General features: G+C 28.6%; 5 non-coding genes across 5 annotated transcripts; all 5 read right to left on the bottom strand.

The window, feature by feature from the left end:
• Positions 1–64: 64 nt before the first annotated feature.
• TRNAC-ACA (transfer RNA cysteine (anticodon ACA)) lies at positions 65–136 on the bottom strand. The gene has a single exon. It is a non-coding gene; the product is annotated as a tRNA-Cys (tRNA).
• A 1,837-nt stretch (positions 137–1,973) lies between these two features.
• Positions 1,974–2,045, bottom strand: TRNAC-ACA (transfer RNA cysteine (anticodon ACA)). Its single transcript has one exon. It is a non-coding gene; the product is annotated as a tRNA-Cys (tRNA).
• A 2,313-nt stretch (positions 2,046–4,358) lies between these two features.
• TRNAC-ACA (transfer RNA cysteine (anticodon ACA)) lies at positions 4,359–4,430 on the bottom strand. Its single transcript has one exon. It is a non-coding gene; the product is annotated as a tRNA-Cys (tRNA).
• Positions 4,431–7,690: 3,260 nt separating this feature from the next.
• On the bottom strand, positions 7,691–7,762 carry TRNAC-ACA (transfer RNA cysteine (anticodon ACA)). Its single transcript has one exon. It is a non-coding gene; the product is annotated as a tRNA-Cys (tRNA).
• Positions 7,763–10,075: 2,313 nt separating this feature from the next.
• On the bottom strand, positions 10,076–10,147 carry TRNAC-GCA (transfer RNA cysteine (anticodon GCA)). The gene has a single exon. It is a non-coding gene; the product is annotated as a tRNA-Cys (tRNA).
• Positions 10,148–12,885: the final 2,738 nt, after the last annotated feature.

The following is a 12,885-nucleotide window of genomic DNA, read 5'->3' as shown; positions in this document are numbered from 1 at the left end:
AAATGTTTTAATGGATAAACAAGTAATAAAGCTAGAATTATTTGGTTTAAAAAGATTTATCTTCAGGGGGCACTCGGAGTTGAACCAAGGACCTCTTAATCTGTAGTCAAATGCTCTGCCACTGAGCTATACCCCCAAAACTTAAGTAATGCACCCTCTTTTTTTTTTTTTTTTTTTTTTTAAATTACATTAAAGCTATAAGAACTTTACAAAGTTTTACATTGTGATTATTTTTTCTTTCCGATGCATTTTTCTTCTCTAAAAATCTTTAATGAATTCAAAAAGTACAAACAAATAATCAGAAATTTTTATTTTACAAGTCAATTCTTAGTTTTAGAGTCTTCCAAAGTGCTAAAAGTATCATCTTATAGATTTTTTACATTGACTTTTTACAGACAACGTTTTTCGACCTTTTGGCTGATTTTTTAAATAGATTTCATATGAAGAAAGCACATCAATATGCATTCAACGTTATATATGCCTAAAATGTTTTAATGGATAAACAAGCAATAAAGCTAGAATTATTTGGTTTAAAAAGATTTATCTTCATGGGGCACTCGGAGTTGAACCAAGGACCTCTTAATCTCCAGTCAAATGCTCTGCCACTGAGATATACCCCCAAAACTTAAATAATGCACCCTCTTTTTTTTTTTTTTTTTTAATTACATTAAAGCTATAAGAACTTTACAAAGTTTTACATTGTGATTATTTTTTCTTTCCGATGCATTTTTCTTCTCTAAAAATCTTTAATGAATTCAAAAAGTACAGACAAATAATCAGGAATTTTTATTTTACAAGTCAATTCTTAGTTTTAGAGTCTTCCAAAGTGCTAAAAGTATCATCTTATAGATTTTTTACATTGACTTTTTACAGACAACGTTTTTCGACCTTTTGTCTGATTTTTTAAATAGATTTCATATGAAGAAAGCACATCAATATGCATTCAACGTTATATGCCTAAAATGTTTTAATGGATAAACAAGTAATAAAGCAAGAATTATTTGGTTTAAAAAGATTTATCTTCAGGGGGCACTCGGAGTTGAACCAAGGACCTCTTAATCTGCAGTCAAATGCTCTGCCACTGAGATATACCCCAAAAACTTAAGTAACGCACACTCTTTTTTTTTTTTTTTAAATTACATTAAAGCTATAAGAACTTTAGAAAGCTTTACATTGTGATTATTTTTTGTTTCCGATGCATTTTTCTTCTCTAAAAATCTTTAATGAATTCAAAAAGTACAGACAAATAATCAGGAATTTTTATTTTACAAGTCAATTCTTAGTTTTAGAGTCTTCCAAAGTGCTAAAAGTATCATCTTATAGATTTTTTACATTGACTTTTTACAGACAACGTTTTTCGACCTTTTGTCTGATTTTTTAAATAGATTTCATATGAAGAAAGCACATCAATATGCATTCAACGTTATATGCCTAAAATGTTTTAATGGATAAACAAGTAATAAAGCTAGAATTATTTGGTTTAAAAAGATTTATCTTCAGGGGGCACTCAGAGTTGAACCAAGGACCTCTTGATCTGCAGTCAAATGCTCTGCCACTGAGCTATACCCCCAAAACTTAAGTAATGCACACTCTTTTTTTTTTTTTTTTTTATTACATTAAAGCTATAAGAACTTTACAAAGTTTTACATTGTGATTATTTTTTCTTTCCGATGCATTTTTCTTCTCTAAAAATCTTTAATGAATTCAAAAAGTACAAACAAATAATCAGGAATTTTTATTTTACAAGTGAATTCTTAGTTTTAGAGTCTTCCAAAGTGCTAAAAGTATCATCTTATAGATTTTTTACATTGACTTTTTACAGACAACGTTTTTCGACCTTTTGGCTGATTTTTTAAATAGATTTTATATGAAGAAAGCACATCAATATGCATTCAACGTTATATGCCTAAAATGTTTTAATGGATAAACAAGTAATAAAGCTAGAATTATTTGGTTTAAAAAGATTTATCTTCAGGGGGCACTCGGAGTTGAACCAAGGACCTCTTAATCTGTAGTCAAATGCTCTGCCACTGAGCTATACCCCCAAAACTTAATTAATGCACCCTCTTTTTTTTTTTTTTTTTTTAATTACAGTAAAGCTATAAGAACTTTACAAAGTTTTACATTGTGATTATTTTTTCTTTCCGATGCATTTTTCTTCTCTAAAAATCTTTAATGAATTCAAAAAGTACAGACAAATAATCAGGAATTTTTATTTTACAAGTCAATTCTTAGTTTTAGAGTCTTCCAAAGTGCTAAAAGTATCATCTTATAGATTTTTTACATTGACTTTTTACAGACAACGTTTTTCGACCTTTTGGCTGATTTTTTAAATAGATTTCATATGAAGAAAGCACATCAATATGCATTCAACGTTATATGCCTAAAATGTTTTAATGGATAAACAAGTAATAAAGCAAGAATTATTTGGTTTAAAAAGATTTATCTTCAGGGGGCACTCGGAGTTGAACCAAGGACCTCTTGATCTGCAGTCAAATGCTCTGCCACTGAGATATACCCCCAAAACTTAAGTAATGCACACTCTTTTTTTTTTTTTTTTTTTTTAAATTACTTTAAAGCTATAAGAACTTTAGAAAGCTTTACATTGTGATTATTTTTTCTTTCCGATGCATTTTTCTTATCTAAAAATCTTTAATGAATTCAAAAAGTACAGACAAATAATCAGGAATTTTTATTTTACAAGTCAAATCTTAGTTTTAGAGTCTTCCAAAGTGCTAAAAGTATCATCTTATAGATTTTTTACATTGACTTTTTACAGACAACGTTTTTCGACCTTTTGGCTGATTTTTTAAATAGATTTCATATGAAGAAAGCACATCAATATGCATTCAACGTTATATATGCCTAAAATGTTTTAATGGATAAACAAGCAATAAAGCTAGAATTATTTGGTGTAAAAAGATTTATCTTCATGGGGCACTCGGAGTTGAACCAAGGACCTCTTAATCTCCAGTCAAATGCTCTGCCACTGAGATATACCCCCAAAACTTAAATAATGCACCCTCTTTTTTTTTTTTTTTTTTAATTACATTAAAGCTATAAGAACTTTACAAAGTTTTACATTGTGATTATTTTTTCTTTCCGATGCATTTTTCTTCTCTAAAAATCTTTAATGAATTCAAAAAGTACAGACAAATAATCAGGAATTTTTATTTTACAAGTCAATTCTTAGTTTTAGAGTCTTCCAAAGTGCTAAAAGTATCATCTTATAGATTTTTTACATTGACTTTTTACAGACAACGTTTTTCGACCTTTTGTCTGATTTTTTAAATAGATTTCATATGAAGAAAGCACATCAATATGCATTCAACGTTATATGCCTAAAATGTTTTAATGGATAAACAAGTAATAAAGCAAGAATTATTTGGTTTAAAAAGATTTATCTTCAGGGGGCACTCGGAGTTGAACCAAGGACCTCTTAATCTGCAGTCAAATGCTCTGCCACTGAGATATACCCCCAAAACTTAAGTAACGCACACTCTTTTTTTTTTTTTTTAAATTACATTAAAGCTATAAGAACTTTAGAAAGCTTTACATTGTGATTATTTTTTGTTTCCGATGCATTTTTCTTCTCTAAAAATCTTTAATGAATTCAAAAAGTACAGACAAATAATCAGGAATTTTTATTTTACAAGTCAATTCTTAGTTTTAGAGTCTTCCAAAGTGCTAAAAGTATCATCTTATAGATGTTTTACATTGACTTTTTACAGACAACGTTTTTCGACCTTTTGTCTGATTTTTTAAATAGATTTCATATGAAGAAAGCACATCAATATGCATTCAACGTTATATGCCTAAAATGTTTTAATGGATAAACAAGTAATAAAGCTAGAATTATTTGGTTTAAAAAGATTTATCTTCAGGGGGCACTCAGAGTTGAACCAAGGACCTCTTGATCTGCAGTCAAATGCTCTGCCACTGAGCTATACCCCCAAAACTTAAGTAATGCACACTCTTTTTTTTTTTTTTTTTTAATTACATTAAAGCTATAAGAACTTTACAAAGTTTTACATTGTGATTATTTTTTCTTTCCGATGCATTTTTCTTCTCTAAAAATCTTTAATGAATTCAAAAAGTACAAACAAATAATCAGGAATTTTTATTTTACAAGTGAATTCTTAGTTTTAGAGTCTTCCAAAGTGCTAAAAGTATCATCTTATAGATTTTTTACATTGACTTTTTACAGACAACGTTTTTCGACCTTTTGGCTGATTTTTTAAATAGATTTTATATGAAGAAAGCACATCAATATGCATTCAACGTTATATGCCTAAAATGTTTTAATGGATAAACAAGTAATAAAGCTAGAATTATTTGGTTTAAAAAGATTTATCTTCAGGGGGCACTCGGAGTTGAACCAAGGACCTCTTAATCTGTAGTCAAATGCTCTGCCACTGAGCTATACCCCCAAAACTTAATTAATGCACCCTCTTTTTTTTTTTTTTTTTTAATTACAGTAAAGCTATAAGAACTTTACAAAGTTTTACATTGTGATTATTTTTTCTTTCCGATGCATTTTTCTTCTCTAAAAATCTTTAATGAATTCAAAAAGTACAGACAAATAATCAGGAATTTTTATTTTACAAGTCAATTCTTAGTTTTAGAGTCTTCCAAAGTGCTAAAAGTATCATCTTATAGATTTTTTACATTGACTTTTTACAGACAACGTTTTTCGACCTTTTGGCTGATTTTTTAAATAGATTTCATATGAAGAAAGCACATCAATATGCATTCAACGTTATATGCCTAAAATGTTTTAATGGATAAACAAGTAATAAAGCAAGAATTATTTGGTTTAAAAAGATTTATCTTCAGGGGGCACTCGGAGTTGAACCAAGGACCTCTTGATCTGCAGTCAAATGCTCTGCCACTGAGATATACCCCCAAAACTTAAGTAATGCACACTCTTTTTTTTTTTTTTTTTTTTTAAATTACTTTAAAGCTATAAGAACTTTAGAAAGCTTTACATTGTGATTATTTTTTCTTTCCGATGCATTTTTCTTATCTAAAAATCTTTAATGAATTCAAAAAGTACAGACAAATAATCAGGAATTTTTATTTTACAAGTCAAATCTTAGTTTTAGAGTCTTCCAAAGTGCTAAAAGTATCATCTTATAGATTTTTTACATTGACTTTTTACAGACAACGTTTTTCGACCTTTTGGCTGATTTTTTAAATAGATTTCATATGAAGAAAGCACATCAATATGCATTCAACGTTATATATGCCTAAAATGTTTTAATGGATAAACAAGCAATAAAGCTAGAATTATTTGGTGTAAAAAGATTTATCTTCATGGGGCACTCGGAGTTGAACCAAGGACCTCTTAATCTCCAGTCAAATGCTCTGCCACTGAGATATACCCCCAAAACTTAAATAATACACCCTCTTTTTTTTTTTTTTTTTTAATTACATTAAAGCTATAAGAACTTTACAAAGTTTTACATTGTGATTATTTTTTCTTTCCGATGCATTTTTCTTCTCTAAAAATCTTTAATGAATTCAAAAAGTACAGACAAATAATCAGGAATTTTTATTTTACAAGTCAATTCTTAGTTTTAGAGTCTTCCAAAGTGCTAAAAGTATCATCTTATAGATTTTTTACATTGACTTTTTACAGACAACGTTTTTCGACCTTTTGTCTGATTTTTTAAATAGATTTTATATGAAGAAAGCACATCAATATGCATTCAACGTTATATGCCTAAAATGTTTTAATGGATAAACAAGTAATAAAGCAAGAATTATTTGGTTTAAAAAGATTTATCTTCAGGGGGCACTCGGAGTTGAACCAAGGACCTCTTAATCTGCAGTCAAATGCTCTGCCACTGAGATATACCCCCAAAACTTAAGTAACGCACACTCTTTTTTTTTTTTTTTAAATTACATTAAAGCTATAAGAACTTTAGAAAGCTTTACATTGTGATTATTTTTTGTTTCCGATGCATTTTTCTTCTCTAAAAATCTTTAATGAATTCAAAAAGTACAGACAAATAATCAGGAATTTTTATTTTACAAGTCAATTCTTAGTTTTAGAGTCTTCCAAAGTGCTAAAAGTATCATCTTATAGATTTTTTACATTGACTTTTTACAGACAACGTTTTTCGACCTTTTGTCTGATTTTTTAAATAGATTTCATATGAAGAAAGCACATCAATATGCATTCAACGTTATATGCCTAAAATGTTTTAATGGATAAACAAGTAATAAAGCTAGAATTATTTGGTTTAAAAAGATTTATCTTCAGGGGGCACTCAGAGTTGAACCAAGGACCTCTTGATCTGCAGTCAAATGCTCTGCCACTGAGCTATACCCCCAAAACTTAAGTAAAGCACACTCTTTTTTTTTTTTTTTTAAATTACATTAAAGCTATAAGAACTTTACAAAGTTTTACATTGTGATTATTTTTTCTTTCCGATGCATTTTTCTTCTCTAAAAATCTTTAATGAATTCAAAAAGTACAGACAAATAATCAGGAATTTTTATTTTACAAGTCAATTCTTAGTTTTAGAGTCTTCCAAAGTGCTAAAAGTATCATCTTATAGATTTTTTACATTGACTTTTTACAGACAACGTTTTTCGACCTTTTGTCTGATTTTTTAAATAGATTTCATATGAAGAAAGCACATCAATATGCATTCAACGTTATATGCCTAAAATGTTTTAATGGATAAACAAGTAATAAAGGAAGAATTATTTGGTTTAAAAAGATTTATCTTCAGGGGGCACTCGGAGTTGAACCAAGGACCTCTTAATCTGCAGTCAAATGCTCTGCCACTGAGATATACCCCCAAAACTTAAGTAACGCACACTCTTTTTTTTTTTTTTTAAATTACATTAAAGCTATAAGAACTTTAGAAAGCTTTACATTGTGATTATTTTTTGTTTCCGATGCATTTTTCTTCTCTAAAAATCTTTAATGAATTCAAAAAGTACAGACAAATAATCAGGAATTTTTATTTTACAAGTCAATTCTTAGTTTTAGAATCTTCCAAAGTGCTAAAAGTATCATCTTATAGATTTTTTACATTGACTTTTTACAGACAACGTTTTTCGACCTTTTGTCTGATTTTTTAAATAGATTTCATATGAAGAAAGCACATCAATATGCATTCAACGTTATATGCCTAAAATGTTTTAATGGATAAACAAGTAATAAAGCTAGAATTATTTGGTTTAAAAAGATTTATCTTCAGGGGGCACTCAGAGTTGAACCAAGGACCTCTTGATCTGCAGTCAAATGCTCTGCCACTGAGCTATACCCCTAAAACTTAAGTAAAGCACACTCTTTTTTTTTTTTTTTTAAATTACATTAAAGCTATAAGAACTTTACAAAGTTTTACATTGTGATTATTTTTTCTTTCCGATGCATTTTTCTTCTCTAAAAATCTTTAATGAATTCAAAAAGTACAAACAAATAATCAGGAATTTTTATTTTACAAGTGAATTCTTAGTTTTAGAGTCTTCCAAAGTGCTAAAAGTATCATCTTATAGATTTTTTACATTGACTTTTTACAGACAACGTTTTTCGACCTTTTGGCTGATTTTTTAAATAGATTTTATATGAAGAAAGCACATCAATATGCATTCAACGTTATATGCCTAAAATGTTTTAATGGATAAACAAGTAATAAAGCTAGAATTATTTGGTTTAAAAAGATTTATCTTCAGGGGGCACTCGGAGTTGAACCAAGGACCTCTTAATCTGTAGTCAAATGCTCTGCCACTGAGCTATACCCCCAAAACTTAAGTAATGCACCCTCTTTTTTTTTTTTTTTTTTAATTACAGTAAAGCTATAAGAACTTTACAAAGTTTTACATTGTGATTATTTTTTCTTTCCGATGCATTTTTCTTCTCTAAAAATCTTTAATGAATTCAAAAAGTACAGACAAATAATCAGGAATTTTTATTTTACAAGTCAATTCTTAGTTTTAGAGTCTTCCAAAGTGCTAAAAGTATCATCTTATAGATTTTTTACATTGACTTTTTACAGACAACGTTTTTCGACCTTTTGGCTGATTTTTTAAATAGATTTCATATGAAGAAAGCACATCAATATGCATTCAACGTTATATGCCTAAAATGTTTTAATGGATAAACAAGTAATAAAGCAAGAATTATTTGGTTTAAAAAGATTTATCTTCAGGGGGCACTCGGAGTTGAACCAAGGACCTCTTGATCTGCAGTCAAATGCTCTGCCACTGAGATATACCCCCAAAACTTAAGTAACGCACACTCTTTTTTTTTTTTTTTTTTTTTAAATTACTTTAAAGCTATAAGAACTTTAGAAAGCTTTACATTGTGATTATTTTTTCTTTCCGATGCATTTTTCTTATCTAAAAATCTTTAATGAATTCAAAAAGTACAGACAAATAATTAGGAATTTTTATTTTACAAGTCAATTCTTAGTTTTAGAGTCTTCCAAAGTGCTAAAAGTATCATCTTATAGATTTTTTACATTGACTTTTTACAGACAACGTTTTTCGACCTTTTGTCTGATTTTTTAAATAGATTTCATAAGAAGAAAGCACATCAATATGCATTCAACGTTATATGCCTAAAATGTTTTAATGGATAAACAAGTAATAAAGCTAGAATTATTTGGTTTAAAAAGATTTATCTTCAGGGGGCACTCAGAGTTGAACCAAGGACCTCTTGATCTGCAGTCAAATGCTCTGCCACTGAGCTATACCCCCAAAACTTAAGTAATGCACACTCTTTTTTTTTTTTTTTTTAAATTACATTAAAGCTATAAGAACTTTACAAAGTTTTACATTGTGATTATTTTTTCTTTCCGATGCATTTTTCTTCTCTAAAAATCTTTAATGAATTCAAAAAGTACAAACAAATAATCAGGAATTTTTATTTTACAAGTCAATTCTTAGTTTTAGAGTCTTCCAAAGTGCTAAAAGTATCATCTTATAGATTTTTTACATTGACTTTTTACAGACAACGTTTTTCGACCTTTTGGCTGATTTTTTAAATAGATTTCATATGAAGAAAGCACATCAATATGCATTCAACGTTATATGCCTAAAATGTTTTAATGGATAAACAAGTAATAAAGCTAGAATCATTTGGTTTAAAAAGATTTATCTTCATGGGGCACTCGGAGTTGAACCAAGGACCTCTTGATCTGCAGTCAAATGCTCTGCCACTGAGCTATACCCCCAAAACTTAAGTAATGCACACTCTTTTTTTTTTTTTTTTTAAATTACATTAAAGCTATAAGAACTTTACAAAGTTTTACATTGTGATTATTTTTTCTTTCCGATGCATTTTTCTTCTTTAAAAATCTTTAATGAATTCAAAAAGTACAGACAAATAATCAGGAATTTTTATTTTACAAGTCAATTCTTAGTTTTAGAGTCTTCCAAAGTGCTAAAAGTATCATCTTAGAGATTTTTTACATTGACTTTTTCAGACAACGTTTTTCGACCTTTTGGCTGATTTTTTAAATAGATTTCACATGAAGAAAGCACATCAATATGCATTCAACGTTATATGTCTAAAATGTTTTAATGGATAAACAAGTAATAAAGCTAGAATTATTTGGTTTAAAAAGATTTATCTTCAGGGGGCACTCGGAGTTGAACCAAGGACCTCTTGATCTGCAGTCAAAGGCTCTGCGACTGAGCTATACCCCCAAAACTTAAGAAATGCACACTCTTTTTTTTTTTTTTTTTTTAAATTACATTAAAGCTATAAGAACTTTACAAAGTTTTACATTGTGATTATTTTTTCTTTCCGATGCATTTTTCTTCTTTAAAAATCTTTAATGAATTCAAAAAGTACAGACAAATAATCAGGAATTTTTATTTTACAAGTCAATTCTTAGTTTTAGAGTCTTCCAAAGTGCTAAAAGTATCATCTTATAGATTTTTTACATTGACTTTTATCAGACAACGTTTTTCGACCTTTTGGCTGATTTTTTAAATAGATTTCATATGAAGAAAGCACATCAATATGCATTCAACGTTATATGCCTAAAATGTTTTAATGGATAAACAAGTAATAAAGCTAGAATTATTTGGTTTAAAAAGATTTATCTTCAGGGGGCACTCGGAGTTGAACCAAGGACCTCTTAATCTGCAGTCAAATGCTCTGCCACTGAGCTATACCCCCAAAACTTAAGTAATGCACCCTCTTTTTTTTTTTTTTTTTTTAATTACATTAAAGCTATAAGAACTTTACAAAGTTTTACATTGTGATTATTTTTTCTTTCCGATGCATTTTTCTTCTCTAAAAATCTTTAATGAATTCAAAAAGTACAGACAAATAATCAGGAATTTTTATTTTACAAGTCAATTCTTAGTTTTAGAGTCTTCCAAAGTGCTAAAAGTATCATCTTATAGATTTTTTACATTGACTTTTTACAGACAACGTTTTTCGACCTTTTGGCTGATTTTTTAAATAGATTTCATATGAAGAAAGCACATCAATATGCATTCAACGTTATATGCCTAAAATGTTTTAATGGATAAACAAGTAATTAAACAAGAATTATTTGGTTTAAAAAGATTTATCTTCAGGGGGCACTCGGAGTTGAACCAAGGACCTCTTAATCTGCAGTCAAATGCTCTGCCACTGAGATATACCCCCAAAACTTAAGTAACGCACACTCTTTTTTTTTTTTTTTTTAAATTACTTTAAAGCTATAAGAACTTTAGAAAGCTTTACATTGTGATTATTTCTTCTTTCCGATGCATTTTTCTTCTCTAAAAATCTTTAATGAATTCAAAAAGTACAGACAAATAATCAGGAATTTTTACTTTACAAGTCAATTCTTAGTTTTAGAGTCTTCCAAAGTGCTAAAAGTATCATCTTATAGATTTTTTACATTGACTTTTTACAGACAACGTTTTTCGACCTTTTGTCTGATTTTTTAAATAGATTTCATATGAAGAAAGCACATCAATATGCATTCAACGTTATATGCCTAAAATGTTTTAATGGATAAACAAGTAATAAAGCTAGAATTATTTGGTTTAAAAAGATTTATCTTCAGGGGGCACTCAGAGTTGAATCAAGGACCTCTTGATCTGCAGTCAAATGCTCTGCCACTGAGCTATACCCCCAAAACTTAAGTAATGCACACTCTTTTTTTTTTTTTTTTTTTTAAATTACTTTAAAGCTATAAGAACTTTACAAAGTTTTACATTGTGATTATTTTTTCTTTCCGATGCATTTTTCTTCTCTAAAAATCTTTAATGAATTCAAAAAGTACAAACAAATAATCAGGAATTTTTATTTTACAAGTGAATTCTTAGTTTTAGAGTCTTTCAAAGTGCTAAAAGTATCATCTTATAGATTTTTTACATTGACTTTTTACAGACAACGTTTTTCGACCTTTTGGCTGATTTTTTAAATAGATTTCATATGAAGAAAGCACATCAATATGCATTCAACGTTATATGCCTAAAATGTTTTAATGGATAAACAAGTAATAAAGCTAGAATTATTTGGTTTAAAATGATTTATCTTCAGGGGGCACTCGGAGTTGAACCAAGGACCTCTTAATCTGCAGTCAAATGGTCTGCCACTGAGCTATACCCCCAAAACTTAAGTAATGCACCCTCTTTTTTTTTTTTTTTTTTTAATTACATTAAAGCTATAAGAACTTTACAAAGTTTTACATTGTGATTATTTTTTCTTTCCGATGCATTTTTCTTCTCTAAAAATCTTTAATGAATTCAAAAAGTACAGACAAATAATCAGGAATTTTTATTTTACAAGTCAATTCTTAGTTTTAGAGTCTTCCAAAGTGCTAAAAGTATCATCTTATAGATTTTTTACATTGACTTTTATCAGACAACGTTTTTCGACCTTTTGGCTGATTTTTTAAATAGATTTCATATGAAGAAAGCACATCAATATGCATTCAACGTTATATGCCTAAAATGTTTTAATGGATAAACAAGTAATAAAGCTAGAATTATTTGGTTTAAAATGATTTATCTTCAGGGGGCACTCGGAGTTGAACCAAGGACCTCTTAATCTGCAGTCAAATGGTCTGCCACTGAGCTATACCCCCAAAACTTAAGTAATGCACCCTCTTTTTTTTTTTTTTTTTTTAATTACATTAAAGCTATAAGAACTTTACAAAGTTTTACATTGTGATTATTTTTTCTTTCCGATGCATTTTTCTTCTCTAAAAATCTTTAATGAATTCAAAAAGTACAGACAAATAATCAGGAATTTTTATTTTACAAGTCAATTCTTAGTTTTAGAGTCTTCCAAAGTGCTAAAAGTATCATCTTATAGATTTTTTACATTGACTTTTTACAGACAACGTTTTTCGACCTTTTGGCTGATTTTTTAAATAGATTTCATATGAAGAAAGCACATCAATATGCATTCAACGTTATATGCCTAAAATGTTTTAATGGATAAACAAGTAATTAAACAAGAATTATTTGGTTTAAAAAGATTTATCTTCAGGGGGCACTCGGAGTTGAACCAAGGACCTCTTAATCTGCAGTCAAATGCTCTGCCACTGAGATATACCCCCAAAACTTAAGTAACGCACACTCTTTTTTTTTTTTTTTTTAAATTACTTTAAAGCTATAAGAACTTTAGAAAGCTTTACATTGTGATTATTTCTTCTTTCCGATGCATTTTTCTTCTCTAAAAATCTTTAATGAATTCAAAAAGTACAGACAAATAATCAGGAATTTTTACTTTACAAGTGAATTCTTAGTTTTAGAGTCTTTCAAAGTGCTAAAAGTATCATCTTATAGATTTTTTACATTGACTTTTTACAGACAACGTTTTTCGACCTTTTGTCTGATTTTTTAAATAGATTTCATAAGAAGAAAGCACATCAATATGCATTCAACGTTATATGCCTAAAATGTTTTAAT

This window comes from Phyllobates terribilis, unplaced genomic scaffold, assembly GCF_046119375.1.
Source record: "Phyllobates terribilis strain yellow unplaced genomic scaffold, ASM4611937v1 Scaffold_1__5_contigs__length_1240528914, whole genome shotgun sequence".
In the NCBI taxonomy this organism is placed as follows: Eukaryota; Metazoa; Chordata; class Amphibia; order Anura; family Dendrobatidae; genus Phyllobates; species Phyllobates terribilis.
Note: the sequence above shows the minus strand (reverse complement) of the source record. Positions and strands in the feature narration are given on the sequence as shown.